At 49.8% G+C, this 13282-nt stretch overlaps 1 protein-coding gene across 1 annotated transcript in view; it reads left to right on the top strand.

Moving 5' to 3' along the window:
- Positions 1-13282, top strand: part of BMP7 (bone morphogenetic protein 7) — an 87240-nt gene that overhangs the window by 18402 nt on the left and 55556 nt on the right. The window lies entirely within an intron of this gene.

Genomic DNA, 13282 nt, shown 5'->3' with positions numbered 1-13282 from the left:
AACAGAACTCTCTGTACTCTTCTTCTTCTTCTTTTTTTTTTTTTCCTGCCTTTAATGTGGTTCTGTGAAGACGTGATGTTTGGAGTCAAGGCAGCCATCTTGTGATCATGAGGCAACAGGCCTAAAGATTAAATATCAATGGCAGAGCAAAGAGACAGAAGAAACTTGGGTTTTTGATGACACAGTTGACTTATTGGACCCAACTAAAATTTCTGGGGAGAGACTCTTTGGCACCTTGAATCACACGTTCATGTATGCATCAGTTGGATCTAGAAGGTGGATCATGCTACATAAACAAGGTTGCTGGGAGTCAGGTTCTGGTCCCTTGTGGCTAGGTGGCTGGGGGTGGGGTGGGTTGGGGATGTAGCAACTATTCAGTTAGAGCTGTGTTAACCATCATGATAATAATCTAAGGAGGTAGCATTTGTCAGGGGCTCACTATGTGCCAAGCAGCCTTCATTCTCTTTACCTAAATTAACTTAATGGATTTTCATGACAGACATTTCAGGTGGGGGCCATTCTTATCCCCCCTATTTTATAGACCAGAAAACTGAGCACAGAGAAGCAAGTAGCTGGCCCAGGATACACAGCCAGGAAGCAAATTTGAATTTGGAGGTCCACTTCCTGAGCCCTGCCTCTTAAACTTGATCCCGAAGTGCTCCTCAGGCTCAAAAATGGGTGTGGAGCAGGTTAGTAAACAGCCTTGCTAATGGGCAGATCATATTTGAGGGCAGGAGGCGGCCACATAACTCTGCTTTAGGCATCATCCCCCATTTCTTTGATGATCAGTGTTTCTGAAACCAAAATATCTTAAAATTGATAAAGGTGCCTTTCCCCCAAGAGCTGCCATGACACTGATCACACCTCTTACAATAGAGGAGATATGGTGACAAATACTTCTTATGTTGAACTGAAGGTGCCTAAATCCAGCCCACATTTACTACGAACACTGTTTATTGGCGGTTTTGTAAATGGGTACAGAACGGCACATGAATCAAGAAACAGAACATGATCGGCTCCCAGAATCCTTTGGCACTCTTCCCAAAGGGTGACCGCTGACTTAATGGCATAGATTAGTCTCACCTGTTTTTAAATTTTATATAAATTTAATTGTACAGGAATTCTCTTAAGTCACTGCTAATCATTTCCAATGATTTGTAAGATGACCCCATTTTGAACTGTTAAGCGTGAGCTGGGGACTCAGTTTACAACTCATTGGCATCCCTACTGATTACGTGCCACAGATTTCCAAGCCATTCTTTGGTTTGATGGTGGGTTCTCCTTCCCTTACCAGAAATGTGTTCAAAGGACAACAGTGCGGTTTTGAGGATGTTTTGGTAGTTAACTTGGGAATCCAAGTTCAGCTTGTTGAAAATATGAGTATCGGGGCGCCTGGCTGGCTTAGCCGGTGGAGCCTGGGACTCTTGGTCTTGGAGTCACGAGTTTGAGCCCCTCGTTGGGTGTAGGGATTACTTAAAAATAAATAAACGTAAAAAAAAAAAAAAGAACTTGAAAATGTGAATATCAAATGGATCAGGCTCTTGAGGATTGCTGTTTTCCAGCCAACCTCCCCTGCCAGCCCCTGGGGACAGGCTTCGCACACCTCCACACCATCCTGTGTGCAGAAGGAGTGCAGATGGCTCTGTGGTGTTTTGGTCCGAGTACAGGATTTGGAGAAACTCTTATTTTGAAAGGGAGATGGGAGCCCAGCATGAAGGAAACGCAGAACAATCTCTTCCTTAGCTGCACCTGCATGGCCAGGGCCTAATGAGTTTGGGTTGATGGAACCCAGACCTCAGGAAGGATTATAAATTCTCATTTGATTTGATTTGCTTCTAAAATACCTTAAACCAGCTGTGCCTGCCCAGCTGACCCAGGAGTCTGGCTGCTCTGGGGGAAGGTCTGGAGAGGCACCCTCCTGTCCCACAGCAGCTCCTCTCCCCACCACCAGCTGCTCCTGGGGTCTGCTCTGGGCAGGGTACACGTGTGTCTCCCCTCCCCCCCCCCCCCCCCGCCCCCTGCCATGCCCCGTGATTGCTAGCCTCTGTGTCCTCGAATTCTCAGAAAGCCCCATCACTGGAGGCGCCTTCACATTTCCATTTTATAGAGGGGGGACGCTAAGCCTTCCAGAGATGGGTTAACTTGTCCTGAGTCCCTGCTGGCGATCGGCAGAGCCTGTGTTCCAGCCCAGGCCATCAGGCCCCATGGCCCACCCGAGCCCCACCTTTCTACGGCTTCTTGAGCTGAGTGAGGCAAGGGCTCCTGTGGGGGAAGTTTCTGGAGACTCTTCACTAAGATACTTGAGACTCTGCCAAGTGCCAGGCAAGTGGGTACAGCAGATGGAACCGTGGAGAACAACAAAGTAGTGACAGCTAACATCGTTCAGGACACCTCCCTGTGTGCTGGCATGCCACAGACAGCCTCTGTGCCAGGGGTTCTCAAGGTGGGGTCCCCGGACTCTCAGCATCTCCTGAGAATGTGTTAGAAATGCCGGTCCTTAGGCTCCACCCCAGAACCCCCGAATTAAAAATGCTGGGAGTCAGCCCAGTGAGTCTCGTGTTAACGAGCTCCCAGATGATTCTGGAGCACGCCGGAGTGTGCGAATCCCTGGCCCGTTTTAATCCAACAACAGCCCAGTGGAGTAAGTATTCTCATCCTCCTGTCTTGCAGATGAGGAGTAACTCGCTAAGCCCCCAGTGGGCCGCGGAGCGGGGGCTCACACCCCGGCCTCGCTCCACGCTTGAAACCTGCTTTGTCCTGTGCCCTTGCTCAGTTTGTGTACTCTTGGGCTTAAAATCTAGAAGAGAAGACAGGTCATAGACAGGTCAGCAGACCAATCAATACAGTAATCAGAACAGTTAAGTTCTAGGAGGGAAACGGAACGGGCTAGTGGGGAGGGGACATTAAGGGATGGTGGCTCTGTTGGGCTGTGACCGTCAGGTTGAGCCCAGCTCAGCAAGAGGGAAGGGGCTACGGTGCACCTGGAGCAGAGCCCCGGCGCTGTGTTCCTGAACTTGGTATGTCTGATGATTATCCAGTGCGTGATGTCACTCACCAAGTGACAGGTTCCTGGTGGTCCTGTGACCAGAGCAGGGGGTCATCATGCCTGTTTACAGACAGAACCGAGAGCCGCGGAGCCATCAGCTTCCATCCCAGGCCTCACACACAGCTCCAGGATTAAATTCTCCCTGCTTCCGTGGCATTTCTCACAATGGGGATGTCTTTGCCGGGGGGACCCTCCCCTTGTACCTTTGAGAACGTGTATTCAGACCCTGGTTTGCAGTTAAGTTCTCCCTATCATTGTGTTGCTCTAAGAAGCCAGCACACTGATACTACAGAGCATTGCTCTAAGTTCTGAAAGACCTTTCTGCCCTGATGGACAGGTTCTGTATCTGTGCTTTCCAATGCAGGAACACTAGCTTCACATGGCCATTTAGATTCAGATTAATCACACCAGAATAAATGTAAACGTTCACTTCCCAGGCACACCAGCCACGTCCCAAGTGCTCAGTAGACATATGTGGTTCGTGGCTGTCATACCAGAAGCACAGATATAGAATCCAGGTTTGGAGGTATTAGGCTGAACCATCGATAGGTCAAAACGGGTAGAATGTTGGCGACTTTCTATGCTACAACCTCATAGAAGCACAGGGAGTGGGCAAGACCGGTTAAACCCATCCCTTTGTTACAGAGGGAAGAACTGAGGCCTAGTGAACCTGGGGCCCCACCTCCCTCACTGAGAGCCCAGATGGGGCCAAAACCCAGGTTCCCAGACTCTCTCTCTCTTTTTTTAAAGATTTTATTTATTTATTTGAGAGAGAGGCACAGCGAGAGAAGGAACCCGAGCAGGGGGAGTGGGAGAGGGAGAAGCAGGCTTCCCGCCGGGCAGGGAACCCGATGTGGGGCTCGATCGCAGGACCCTGGGACCATGAAGGCAGATGCCCAACGACTGAGCCACCCAGGCGCCCCTCACAGACTCTCTTGAGGTTTGTCCGTCTGTTCGCTCAGGGATTCTCAGCTTGGCATGATTGACAGCTGGACCTGGACCATTCCCTGCGGGAGGGGGGCTGTCCTGTGCTTTGCAGGATGTTTAGCAATGTCCCCGGCCTCCACCCACTAGACGCCAGTAGCACACACCCCCTAAGTTGCGGCAAACAAAAATGAATCCAGGCATTGCCCAATATCCCTTGGTGGGGTTGTTGGGGGAAGGGCAAAATCACCCTTGGTTGAGAATTACTAGTTGAGCTGAAAATAGTAGCTAGTTTCCATTCTTTTCCCTCATTTGCATCTGGCCGGGGATGGCATTGGGAGCCAGGGATCCCTGGGGGCTGGGTTCCTCCCTGCACGGAGATGGGGCGCCCATGAATGAGGGATGGCTGCCCTCGGCTGATGGCAGAGAGATCGACATATGCTTACAGCCCATTTTTCTTTTCAGCTCTACCAGCGTCTGGGTCTCTTTAGGCAAACAACTGGCTTCAGCCCTAGAGATAATTAAACCCATCTTTTTTCCCCTCTCTCCACCCCATCCCCTAAACCCTTTGGTCCATTCAATTCACAATGATAACATTGTTCGAGCAATACCGCGCACATGTTGACACTGAAGTGTTTAATCTTGCGGTACAGCAATTCCCCTGCCCCACCCCCACCCCACATCTGTGCCTCGGCACTGATGACAAATGCCTGGCCTGCCCAGCGGCCTGGCCTCCGCGCCTGCGTCTCTGGGCATCTAACAAGGAGGCAGTGTCTCCGAAGACCCTCTCGGAGCGCCCGGCGCTGGGACTCCAGGTGGTCTTGTTGGCAGCCCAAGTATTTGGTGGAAAGTTCGAGAGTTGAAGCAGCAGTCCAGGGGCAGGGAGACAATGCTGCTTGTGTGCCCTCTACCAGACAGGGCCCTGCCCCCCACCCCGACGTGGGGGGCTAGAGAGGGAGGATGGGGAGACAGGTTAATGCTATGCCGTCTTCAAGCTGTCACCCTCTTTCCAGGGCGACTCTGGCCTTGGGCAAGAGCAAAACTTGCAAAGCAAAGGGGGACCTGAGTCGAATACAGTCTTTGCTCTCTCAGTGCAGCTTTGAAGGAGATCACTGTTGCGTTCACATGTGTGCTAAGAGCTTGCGATACTCTAGAGTTGTCCTTATTTGATTATCTCCACGGCTGTGAAGTCGGCGGTGGTGTCCGGTGTCAGGGAAAGAGTCAGCGTGGCCGAGTGGTGAAGATCGTGTGGGCGTTCAGGCCAGCCGGGTGGCCATGGGGAAGTGACTTTGCGTCTCTGAGCCTCAGTGTCTCCATCTGTAAAATGGACACGATTCACGTGCCTACCTCTGAGTAGGATTTTTAGAAGGATTCAGCGAGATGTTGTGTGACGCGTGAGGAGACGTGCAGGACGGTGGGAGGGCCTTTATAACCGTGACTGCCTCCCCACCTGCATTTGGGTGGCTACTCTCAAAACAAAACCAAACATCAGAAAATAACAAGTCAACTCTTGCTGGTGAGGATGTGGAGAAATTGGAGCCCTTGTGTACTGTTGGGAGGGCCGTAAAATGGTGCAGCCTCTGTGGAAGACAGAACGACATTTCCTCAACAAATCAAAAATAGAATTACCATATGGTTCAGCAATCCCACTTCTAGATACAGACCCAGAAAAATTGAAAGCAGGGCTTCAAGGAGATATTGGCCTCCCCATGTTCATAGGAGCATTATTTATAGTAACCAAAAGGTAGAAACAACCTGAGGTCCATCGACAGATTAACAGATAAACAAAACATGGTTCGTACACACAATGGAATGCTATTCAGCCTTGAAAAGGAAGGGAATCCTGACACAAACTCCTGTATGGATGAACCTGGAGGACGCGATGCTCAGTGAAATAAGCCAGACGCAGAAAGACCAGTACTGTAAGGTACTGCTCCTCCTCCGGTAGGAGGTCCCTAGAGGAGTTGAATTCATAGAGACAGAAAATAGAATTGTGGGTGCCAGGGGCTGGGGGTGGAGAATGGGGGGCTTGTTTAATGCGTCTTTCAGTCTTGCAAGATTAAAAGAGTTCTGGATATTGGTTGCACCACACTGTGAATGTATTTAACATGACTGAACTACAAAAATGGTTAAGATGGTAAATCTTAATGTATATTGTACTACAATTAAGAATCAAGTTGAAAAAACAGTAGCCATTAGCCAGCTCAGGGGTCAGGCAGGTGACAGAGCTGCAATCTTTTTTTTTTTTTTTTTTTTTAAGATTTTGTTTATTTATTTGCCAGAGAGAGAGAGGGCGCACAAGCAGGGGGAACGGCAGGCAGAGGGAGAACCCGGCCCCCTACTGAGCAAGGAGCCCAATGCGGGACTCAATCCCAGGATCATGACCTGAGCTGAAGGCAGACACTTAGCCGACTGAGCCACCCAGGTGTCCCCAGAGCTGCAATCTGACTGGCCTTTTATCTGTCTTGTCCCACGGCATGTTGACGGAGGGCTCTCGCACCTTGCTGGGGTGGTTAAGAAGCGCTTGTTGAATGAGCACACTGGGGTGTGAGGACACACAGAGATATTTTCTTGGGAGCATGAATCATTTTAGACTTTTATGTGATATTCCTTTCCTATGGGTTTAGGACAGTGTCCTCTCTTCTGTAACAGCTGTGCAGCAGAGTGTGTCAACGCTCATGTTCCCAAGAAAACATTTTCCTGTTAGAGTAGTTGGGTACGTCCGGTCCATTTTCCAGAGCTCTCAATTTATGGCATGCCTCTGGTGGCTTTTTCAAGCTCCTTCATCTCGCCATGTAAATCTTTGAACGAATGAAGAGCCATCATTGAGGTTCACATCCCTGAAGCTGCGGGGCCACCATAAATTGCCTTCCGACAGCTGCCTTGGTCACAGTCAGCTCCGGTGAATTCTGGCATATGCCAGAACCTTCTGGATGAATTGCATCCCCCTAGGAAAGAAAGGAAGGCTGCATTGGAAGTTTTGGAGTTAAATCCAGATGGGGGTAGGTTCTGGGACACGGGATCTTAAGCAGTCAAGGGTCCTTGAAAGCTCAGTTCTAGCTTCTGGTTATATTGTGGACTTTGGTTGGTTCTCTTGGTTCCCAGAGCCTCATCCTCATGAAAGAGGTTCATAACTGGAGGTCTTTGGACCAGTCTGTTTCCTCTCCCTCTTCTCTGGGGCTGGTGGACCTCCATCCTTCCTCAAGACTGCATTCAACATCTTTCCCGTGAAGAACTTCCTCATACCTAAACAAATGCATTGGGGTCTACTAAAATAAATTAAAATGAACTGTTCCTTTAGGGACTGTGTCTCCTTTGGCCCCATTCCCTGTTACCCCCAAATTCTTGACGTGGAAACAGTCAGATGCATACACTAAAGATAAGCACGCTCCTGCCCTCTGACCAGCAGTCCTGCTTCAAAGTGTTTACCCAATAGAAACGGGTTCACCAAAAGGCATGTACAAGGATGTTCCTCATAGCATAGTTTGTAACTATCTGGAACTGGAAACTATCCGAAGGCCCATCAAATAATAGATTGTGGCCAATTCCTGCAACAGGGTTCCATACAGTAGTGGAAATGAACGATCCACCACTACACACAACCACAGGGACGCAGACACAGAAGGGTAAGCCTCCAGCAGGTGGACTGAGTGTGTGGTGCCAGGTGTTGGGATGGTGGTCACCTTTGGGGAGGAGGAGCTGGTATTCAGGAGGGGCCCTGTGGCGACATCTTTGGTCTGAGGAATGAATGTACTATTTCCTGCTCTGGGTGTATTTGTGTTGAGAAAGTTAATCGAGCTTTGTGAACACTTACGATCTGTATGCTTTACTGTATGCATGTTATTTAAAGACCAGAAGGAAATTACATGAAGAGTAACATATTCAATCCAATAGACTTATGGAGCCCTACTATGTGTCAGGCTGTGCTGGGTACTGGGGGTTCCCGATGGGGTCAGTCAGGGCCCCTGCTCCTACAGAGCTAGATCAAGGGGTCATCTTGTATTTGGAAATTATCCAAGTCTGAAGAATGAAGCTTTCATGGCAAATGGTCACTTGGAGATAACCACGATTATCTGGGCGTGTTCCCCCGCCCATCCATTCCCAGGTGTGGAATATTACTGGGCTCATGATTATTTTGTTCAGAACTGCTTTGGTTGCAAATAGTAGGTTGCAAACTATCAAGTTGCAAAAGCTGACTCCAGTTAGTTTAAGGGGGACTTGTTTGGGGATTCTCCACCTAACTCGCAGTTGGAAGAATTGAAACCCCAGACTTCAGGAAGGATGGGGATCACCAGACCAAAGGATCAAACCTGAAAGGCTTCCCTCCTCAAGGCTGATGGCTGCGCCCCGTGCCTGGCATCTCCCTTATCACAGACCAGCTTCCTCTGCACAGCAGTGGCTCGTGGCTGCCCACAGTGCCGACTTACACCCATAGAATTCAAGGCAGAGAAGACAAACAGGGGCTCTTTCCCACCAGGTTCCAGGAAAAAAAAAAAAAAAAGACATCCCTGTTTGGCCCAGCTTGGGGCTTGTTCCCTCCCATCCCTCAACTCTGCCGTAAGGGGTCATGGGACAAGATGGCAGCTCCCTGGGGCTCACATGGCTTGACTGAGAGAGCCCCAGTGAGGCTTTCCAAGAGAAAGAGATGGTACAGTCACGGCACCTTCTTGTGACATCACAGTGAGTGGTCAGTCCTGCAGCCACTTTCCCCACCCAGCGGGAGCAAAAGATATATGATACCTTCTCTGTTTTCTCACATTTGTAAGAATTTATTGTATTCTGGGGTGTATTATTATGTATGGATGTAAGTATAAATATATTGGGGGGTCCATACCCCTCATTTTACAGGGTTAAATACAGTTCTACAAAGCATGGTTCTCAATACCTACGCTTAGGTACTGTTTAAGCATGTGCTGCCCTTGGCAAGTCTATACGGCAAGTTCCATTCGGTTATCATAACCCCTTTGTTCAGAGGACACTAACTTAGTGAGAGGTATGTCCGTACCTTTTGTGCAGTGTCAGTGGGAGGAGGAGCCCGGATGCGGAGAGGAGGCAGGAACCTCTGGGGGATGCAGGCGAGCAGGCTGGTACGTGGGGCAGAGGTCTCCCCTGGCATGGCCGAGGGTCATGAGCGGGGACGCCCAGATGGGTGGCTTCCAGTTCCCACCTGCCTCTACCCTTAATGGACACCCTCGAACCCAGAATGACCCCTCCCAGGGCCAGCGTTGGGGTCATTATTCCAGGCTTTTGTAAAAGGACACTAGAATTGGCTTTGGGGACAGTCACGGGGCTGGTTGCTGTCAGGATGGTGTTTTCCGGAATCCATTTTCTTTGGACTTATCTTTTGGTCTCGGGGATTTGGGCCCTTTTAATCTTTTGAAGATGAAAGTCTTCGTTAATGCCTGTGAGCTCTCTTAGCCGGTGGGGTGCTGGAATGTTAAGGGCGGTGCAGAAAAAGCTGGATTCCTAGGGTCTAGGTTGCCTTTAGAAAGCTTCTCTTTATGGACAAAGGGAGATACCAACTCTAGACAGTTATTTAAAAACCCAAGTCTTGGGTAATCAGATATGGTAATGTAAGAAAGAAGTATAAGGCTGTATTTTCTCCCTAAAAGTTCATGCTTCTATCTGCTTTAGTGGTGACAGTTGAACCACCTGGACCCCTGAGCATGAAACGGTGTGGATTCCGTGCTGTGGAGCGGCTTCTGTATAAAATGGAAGCCTCGGAGAGATGAGATTTGGAATTTGGTGTGGACTTTGAATTATGAACTGCTCTTTTTAAAAAATGATTATCTGACTTCGATAAATTACAGAATTATTTTTAGAACCCACGGTGATGTGGTTTCAGGAAGAGAAGAAGGTCGACATGGTTCATACTGCTCATTGTCTTAAAATAATTAATGAAGGTGATGCATACAGAAAGCTGTCCCAGAGAGCCTGCAAATGTTTGCTAGAAATTTAGCTGGACACTCTGCATATATCTTTTTAACAAAAGAAACTTTATAACCCTGGTATCTTAACTAACAGTTAAGATACATTTTATCTTATTCATTTAAGACGTTATACATACACCTGCTGCAACAGATTTATTTTCGTGATTATGTATCAGGGTTTTCTTTCTTCACTGGGTGTGACTTTAGTGGTTGCACCTGTGTTAATGTCGTGCTCCTTCAAACATTTCTTTAGTGTTTGGTCTGACTGTGATATTTTCCAAATACAGTTGTCATGGCCAAACTTGTGGCCTACCTGTGCATAAGGCTTCTTCTGTACTGATTGGCATTCTCCCGCCTCGTTGTTTGAGAGGCCCCGTGACAATGGCAGACGTGAACTTACATTGCTGTAAGTGCCGACTCTGTACACAGAAAGGGCCATTATCATTATCCTGGGACGAGGGGAGGCATGCAGAGGTTAAGTAACTCGGTCAAGACCGCACAGCTGATAGGGACACAGATTCAGGCTGAACGCACCTGGCTCCAGAAAGTGTAAAGGTCAAGAGTGAGAGCTTTGGAGCCCAGCCACTCACTGAACTTGTGACCTTGGGCAAGTCACCTGCTTCCCCGAGCCTCAGGTTCCTCATCTGTGAGATGGGGATTAATCTCGCCTCACGGGTTCCATCAGATGATGACTGAGAGTGCTCAGAGCAGGACCCAACCCAGAGCCAGTGCTCCATGAACATGCCTTTTTGTACTTCTGGGTTCTTTAGCCTTCTTCGTTGTAAGCAGGGAGTTCTGCACCCCCATTCTCTGGGAGAGGACAGAGCCAGATGGTTGGAAACGGAGACTTTATTTGTGTCTATCTATCAGCATGCGGGGAAGGGGGGTGGCCTGTGGAATGCTCCACTGGTCTTCCACAGGGGACTGTCTAAGGGGATGTTTCAAGGAGTGGCCAGAGAGTTGGGGAAAAAGCTAGCAGGTCACAGTGAGAGGAGCCACAGGAAGACAAGGTGTTCGAAGGCAGGAGCAACCAACTGCTGCGTGCTATTACCTGGAAGTCGGGCAAGATCATGGCCACTAAACAAACTTTCCATTTAGTTATGAGATGGTCTTCAGTGACCTCGGGTCGAGCGGGGTGGCAGGGCTGGGGGACAGCTCGGGCGTGTTCCCTGGGAGCTCCCTCAGTGAGGGGGCCCAGGTGGGGGCTGCACGGGTGCATGCACAGACTGCTCGCTGGGGTGGGCGGCCGGCCACTCTCCAGGGGTGGGCTGCCTTACCACCCTCAGTCAGTCCCCTGCAAAAAAGCCCTTGAGGGGCCCCAGACTGTGCCCATCTCCTTAATAGGACAGGCTTGTGTTTCTCCACTGTCCCTCCTGGCACACTCTGAAAAAGCTCCCAGGGCAATACTTGGGGAGAACAGCTCGGCAATAGGAGTAAAGGTGAACACACACAATTCCACTTCTGTGCATGCCTCCCCACATTCACAAAGATACAGGAACACGGGTACCAGAATGCACTGCTCCGAGAGCCCCAACTTGGAAATGACCCGAATGCCCATGAACTGCCGAATGGATATGTGAATCATGGTGAAATCCAAGCATGGAATATTATACAGCACCAATGATGGATGAACATCCACAAGCACGTCGATGAACCACACAAACACGGTTGAGTTAAAGAAGCCACATGCAAAAGAACATGTACCGTATTATTTCCTGTTTATCATATTCTGAAACGAGCCAAACCAACCTGAGGCTTGAGAAGTTGGGGGAGAGGAAAGGGATGTTGGCGACATTCTATTTCTTGATCTGGGAGGAGGCCCCATGGGGAGGTTCCCTGTGATGAGGCGCAGAACCTCACACAAGCAGTTTGTGTGCACAGCATATGCATGCTGTCGCACAACGAGAAAGTTCTGAGGACAAGCATAAGAACTGCTCTTGCAGAGCTGTTGGCTCAGGCACTGAGATGCGTGGCTAAGATTTGGTGGGGCCTGGGTCTGAGGCCCAGCTCGTTGGCCCTGGGCAGGGCACTCAGCACCTCTTGGCTCTTAGGTGCATCCCCTACCAACGTGGCATTGGGCTCACCTCCTAGGGTGACCTGAAGGTTGAGTGAGCTAGAAGGATGATAGAGGCCTGGCCCCGGGCGTTTCCACAGTGACCGGGGCAAGGCTCTTTGCTCTGCTCCCTCACTCTGAGGTCCCCTCCTGAGGTTCACTTCCTAGAGGCTGCCACAAAGACCCCTCCCCTACCTGCCTTCTGCATAAATCGAAGTGGGGGCCGGGTGATGGCCCCATGAGCATTCTTTGTCCCGCAGATTAGCCTTTCCCAGAGACTGGGTCAGAGGGCAAGTGCTCTGGGTGGGGGTCAAGGACCGAGCAAGTGAGGAGGACAGGTGCAGTCTACAGGGACCACAGGACGGTTTCGGGAGAGGTCATTCCTGTGGCCAGCTCTCCACGTGTGGCCCAAGATTCCAGCAGCTGAAGTGCAGAGGACACCTTCCCGAGATCTCTCCAGAGGCAGGGTCACTCCTGCGCCGAGCCAGAGTTCCCTGGTCTTGAGGACTTCACCTGCCCCCTCTGCCCAGCAGGGAACAGCCTGATGAGTGGCTAATTCATCAACACCCCTGCCCTCATCTTAGTATTTTGTGGAAATATTATTAAGGTTTAGAACGGTTTTGTTTTTGTTTTTGTTTTTAAACGAAGGCCTATAGGAAGGGCCTTTGGGCTGCCAGTGTTGGGAACCTTTTTCCTCAAAGGCGTTCGTGCCCTGCCTGCAGCTGGGCAGCCCTGATCCAGCCTGAGAGCCTCTAGGGCTTAGGAAGCTGAAGCTGGAGTTGAAGCTGGGCATGTTTCTCCTCTATTTTCCCTGTGTCTCTGGTCACCCCCCTCCCCCAGGCAGGAAGCGGAGATGGGGCTGTGTCTCCTAGGAGAAGAAAGGTATCTGCAGACGCCGCACACTTGCCTGAACTTGGCCATTCTGCATCTTTCCAGCACTTGATGACTCCCAGCTTCATCCCTGTTCCATTTTGGATCAGAGGATACATGATCCTCGGGAATCACAGGCCCACACCCAGAAACACTCTTTTTGGGCTTATGTCCGTTTCAAAATTTATTTTCAATGAAATGGGCATAATCTCCTAGTCTAGTCTCATTGCCGGTATAAAGGAGAAAATTTGAGGCCTTTGCCTTATTTTATCCAGAAGTCATTTTAAAAATCCTCATCCCCCAACCTTGCCATTCACTGCTTTTTCTGCTTTTAGTCTAAGGCTGTGTTTGGAAACCCTGATGGCTGTTAGAAATATCTGGGATGCTTTAAGAAGTATGGGTTTCTGGGCCCCCTCTCCAAAGATACTGAGTCAGTTGGCTCAGGGAGGGACGAGCACA

The sequence above is a fragment of the Zalophus californianus genome, chromosome 8, assembly GCF_009762305.2.
Source record: "Zalophus californianus isolate mZalCal1 chromosome 8, mZalCal1.pri.v2, whole genome shotgun sequence".
Taxonomy (NCBI): Eukaryota; Metazoa; Chordata; class Mammalia; order Carnivora; family Otariidae; genus Zalophus; species Zalophus californianus.
Note: the sequence above shows the minus strand (reverse complement) of the source record. Positions and strands in the feature narration are given on the sequence as shown.